The sequence below is a fragment of the Vicugna pacos genome, chromosome 5, assembly GCF_048564905.1.
Source record: "Vicugna pacos chromosome 5, VicPac4, whole genome shotgun sequence".
NCBI classification, from domain to species: domain Eukaryota; kingdom Metazoa; phylum Chordata; class Mammalia; order Artiodactyla; family Camelidae; genus Vicugna; species Vicugna pacos.
The window spans coordinates 7,588,075-7,593,271 of NC_132991.1; the positions used below are offsets into that span (position 1 = coordinate 7,588,075).

Here is a 5,197-nt window from a genome sequence, read left to right on the forward strand (position 1 = left end):
TAACCTCGCTGATTCCTCGCGCCGGGACCACGCCCTTCCTCTGTCCAAGCTTCCGCGCGCACCTCCCGGGTCTGAACTCCCTGAGGCTTGTCTCGTTAGCATCCGGCTCTGATTCACCTTGACTCCCCATCCCGTCTCCGCCTTCCCTCCTCTGAGCAGCTGGCGCTGAGGACCGTCTTCACGCAGGACGGGCTGGACTAGGTGTAGTTGGAAAGGCTTTCCAAAAAACCCAGACATAGAGGGTAGTAATATTTTAAGGTGAACTTTATTTACTTGTTTGGGGTTTATTTTTGGTTTTGAGGGAGGGATAATTAGGTTTATTTATTTAGTGGAGGCACTGGGGACTGAACCCAGGACCTCGAGCATGCAAAGCATGCGCTCTACCACTGAGCTATATCCTCCTCCCGAGGGTAACCTTTTTTAATTCAGGTAAATTGGCACTGTCATTCACGGTTTTTGGCAAATGTGTAAACAGGTACAGCCTTTTTGGAGAGCAATTTATCTCCATCCAAATCGGAAATAGGTCTACCCTTCCACCCAGCAACTCCCCTTCCACGTATCTGTCTCAGGAAATCTTTGTATGCCTGCACAGAAATCACGTTTGGAATCATCCCTGATGTAATTTGGTGCAGCCTCTGGAAAACAGTGTGGAGGTTCATTTGGCCACCTTCAAACAACGGTTTGAGGAATTTGGACAACTGTTTCTTTTGTACAGGACCTCCATCCCTCCACCACCTTCAATTAGATAGCGACCCTAACACATTATTCTTCGAAGAAAAAAATAAAGTAAGACTTTTCAGCCCCCTCACAAAAGAACAACTGGCGGGCAATTAAATCTCAGGGCTCTCCCCCAGCACCAGAATGGCCCCAGCAGCCAAAGCAGGGGCCAAAGGCAGCCCTGCTGGAGTGGGAACTTTCACACCCAGCCTTTGCTCTTAAAGATTCCAAAAGGCAAAAACAGAAAAAAATTTTAAAGGGCAATTTTTTTGAAGTATTAATTAAAATGCAAATTACTCCAAGATGGCTTGGCTTTTAAACGTTTGCTCTGAAGTTTCCATGAATATAAAGCATATGACAGGCTTCTGTTTAGAATGATCTGCATATGTGCTCATGGTCGAAAAGCTGCTTGACTTGAAGATAACCGAGGAGGGCAGGAAACACCAAGCGAGAGAGCAAAATTCTTTAGCAAGAGCTGTTCTGCTTCAGGAGGAGGAAGGAGAGAAGGGGTCGAGGAAGAACATTCTGCTAAGACTCAGCCTCCAGCAGGGTCCTCGGAGAGGGTGACCCTCGCCTCCCACAAGGAAGAGGAGGCAAGTTTTCCAGGGCAGACCTCGCAGCCTCAGTGCAGTTAGAACCTTCTACAATGCATTGACTGGCTTAGGACCCTCTCCTTCTTGAGTCAGGGAAGGGAAGGAAGCTGTGAGCAGATGTGAAGCTCATGCGTGGAGGGAATAAACACATCATAATCTTCAAGGAAGGAGCAAAAGGGACTAGCTGTTCTTAAGCACCGTTTTGCACCGGACGCTGAGTGTAGCTTCTTGACATCCTTGTCCCAATTTACATAACACTCCCTACAATTAACCTTCCTATCTGATGGGGGAAAACCAAAGCAGAGAAGTTAAGCAATTTGGTCCAGGGTTATAAAATTAAAGGGGAATGGAAGAGAAGTTATAGTAATACAATAATAATAACCGCTTTGACAATTACAGCATCTGCTGAAGACGTTACGCTAATCAGGTAGATCATTTTTTTATTTCAGTTAAGCATCCCATAACCTCATCAGACAGCTCCACGGATGGGGGCTGCCCTGCCAATCTGCAAGTCTGGAGCAGGGGGCTGGGCCGGGACCAGAACCCTTGCACTGTGCCACGGGCAACAGTTCTCACAGGAGGGATGGAGAGTCTCAACATCTAAGTAACCCACCTGGGACTCTGGCATTCTGGTCAATGACAGCACACCCTCAGGCATCCCAACACCCACTAATGCGTAACGGTAGCCTAACCTAGTGGTGAGGGGTAGACCTTCTGTCTTAATCATCAGCCCTGACCCCTCCTCCCCCTCAGTGCAATTAGTTGAAACTGTTGTTTTCTGATCATTTTCTCGAAGATCAGAAACAAGACAAGGATGCCCACTGTCACCATTTTTATTCAACATGGTTCTGGAAGTCCTCGCCATAGCAATCAGAGAAGAAAAAGAAACAAAATGAATCTAAATTGGAAAGGAAAAACTGAAACTGTCACTGTTTGCAAACAACATGATCCTATATAGAGAAAATCCTAAAGATGCCACCAGAAAACTGCCAAAGCTTATCAATGAATTCAGTAAAGGTGCAGGATACAAAATTAATACACAGAAATCTGTTTCATTTCTATACAATAACAATGAAATATCAGAAAGTGAAATTAACGAAACAGTTCCATTTACCACTGGGTCAAAAAGAAGAAAACACCTAGGAATAAACCTACCTAAGGAGGCAAAAGACCTGTACTCCAAAAACTATAAGGCACTGATGAAAGAAATGGAAGAAGACACAAACAGATGGAAAGACATACCATGTTCTTGGGTTGGAAAACTCAATATTGCTAAATGACCATACTACCAAAGGCAATCTACAGATTCAGTGCAATTCCTATCAAAATACCAATGGCACTTTTCACAGAACTGGAGCAAAACAAATTTTTAATTTGTATGGAAACACGAAAGACCACAAATAACCAAATCAGTCTTGAGAAAGAAGAAATGGAGCTGAGGGAATCACACTCCCTAACTGCAGAGTATGCTACAAAGCTGGAGTAATCAAAACAGTAATGATGCTGGCACAAAAACAGACACGTAGATCAATGGAACAGGATAGAAGTTTCAGAAATAAACCCGAGCACCTGTAGTCAGTTAATCTACTCACGCCTAGATACCTCTGTCCCCAGCATCAAACTCCTCCCTGTATTGTTCAGAGAAATTCTACCGTCCCAGCGCCTCCCTCTGCACTTGTGCGCCGTGTGCATCCAGTGGACAAAGAACGTCACCTGCCACTTCAGCAAACAAAGGACATTGCATCCGCCCCCAACTGTCCACCCTGTGGGGATTCAGGATGGAGAAAACATGATACTGGCCCTAGAGAGCTAAGAGGCACATCAAAGGAATGATTCAATGAGTCCAGACTCTCGCATCTTCCTGTACATGGGAAAGCACTAAACTCATTAACTTGGGATGCCTGCTTTTTCTTTGATTCACAGTAATCTTTTGATGTTTGACTCATTGGGTTTTGATTTTCGTTTTTGTTTTTGTTTTTGCAAAAACTTCTATTTATCCTGGCTCTTCCCTCAACTCTTCAGAAGGGTCCCTTAGAGGGATCTGAGAGACTGCCTCCTGGTCTTAAGACTTCAGTATGTCTAACAAATAAAATATAATTCTCAACTTTGAGGTTGTGCATTTTTTTTTTCAGCCAACAGGTCATGCCTGCCTCGAGGGAGATTGTGAGGATTAAATACACCAGGCACGTAAAGCCGCAGGAGAGGGCCCGCCACAGGTGTCAGTCCTCGGAAATGGTAGTTCCAAGTCATCTCTTTCAAACGTAAATGGTGCTCTAGCAGGGAGGATTCGGATGAAAGAAGCAGTTCCCACCTCAACCGTCTTCCCTTCGGAGGGAGTGGCTGGGGAGGGAGGGGGGTGGGACGGCACCTCCCTTCTCTCCTAAGACTCGCTCCCTCCAGACCATTTCAGCTCTGGCTACTCACAGGAGGCTCGTCCAGCCCCAAGAGCTGGTCATCTTATCTCTCTGAGGGGCTGTCTTGGCCGGAGGGACCAGAACTTGCTATGTGTGGCCAATCGGGGCAAAGGGCACCAGGATGGGCTTTGTAACTCAGGAGGGGATGGATCTTTTTTGTCAGGGGAGCCACCTCCCCTCAACGGACCAGGCACCTGCAGAGGATGCACTCCACACCAGTCCATGGTGTTGGCAGGGCCCCCGGGACCATGTGGCCACGGCCCCCCACCCCGGGCAAAGGAGGGGCTGGATGGACTTCCAGACTCTCCCACCAAAGGTCTAAGACTCTCCATTCTCAGAGAGGAGAGGCCGGCCTGCAGGCTGATAATGTAAAACTGAACTTAACAGCTCCACATGCCTGTTACCTCCTGACCTCGCCGTGCACACTGTCTCACCAAAGGAGACATTTGCTAACCCAGCTTTGATGGGTGAAAACACATCTCACATTAGCAGCATTGGATCAAATGCAAAAACACATCTCACATTAGCAGCATTGGATCAAATGCAAAAACAATTGTTCTTTTAAGTTGGTTAAGTGCACCACTAAAATCTTGTTTATACTCGTAATTTGTTTAACAAATATTTTCTTTGACAAAACACGGTAAGCTCTGGCCTTGCCTTTCTGGGGGAATGGTGATCAGTTCTGAATTGGAATTTCTTAAAGAAATAAGCCTTCCCTAACTCTCGAGAAGGCCATGGTGCGGTTGCCCTGTAAATCCGCCTGCTTTACAGAATGATGGGCTTGAGCAGAGGGGGAGCTCGAACTAAACCCAGGCTCTCTGGGCCACATGGCCCCGAACACAGGGAGTGCTGGAGGTCAGCGGCTGCAGCGGCTCGCAATTTAATTCAAGCAGAGGTAGATGGCAAGTGCCAATGTGACCCAGTCCTTGTAGAGGCAGGTGGCAAGTGCCAATTTTTAGTTAGCAAGGACAAGGAGATTTCCTCAGGCCACTTCTATAAGGGCACTCATTCTATTAAGCACCTCCCAAAGGCCGGAGCTCCTGAGACCATCACTTTGGGGATTTTGGCATATGAATTTGGGGGGAACACAAGCATTCAGTCCAGTGCAAACCTTAGAGCTGGAAAAGCAGAGGGGAGCAGATGACAGTTGCCTAAATTGCGTGACTCTGTCTCAGACAAGGCACTGGATTCATCAAATGAGATGAGAGGGACATCCTGTTAACAGAAAATGCTTTGGATGCTTTTGTAAGTCTGGCCCCCCACCTCCCAGTTTAACGTCACTTACAAACCTGTGACCTGTGTCATTTTCTCAAGCAGGGTCCATCTGTGCTGCAGTTTGGACTTTCCTGCTTGGAAATTTCACAAAGGGACATTTCAGTCCCATCTGAACCCAGTTGGGTCAAAATGAGAGTTTTGCCGTCAATTGGTTGTGGAAACCATCAGGGGCCAGGCAGATGCAAGTCCTGGTGATGA

At 46.8% G+C, this 5,197-nt stretch overlaps 1 non-coding gene across 1 annotated transcript; it reads right to left on the minus strand.

The window, feature by feature from the left end:
- Window positions 1-329: 329 nt before the first annotated feature.
- On the minus strand, window positions 330-402 carry TRNAA-UGC (transfer RNA alanine (anticodon UGC)). Its single transcript has one exon. It is a non-coding gene; the product is annotated as a tRNA-Ala (tRNA).
- Between the last annotated feature and the right edge of the window lie 4,795 nt (window positions 403-5,197).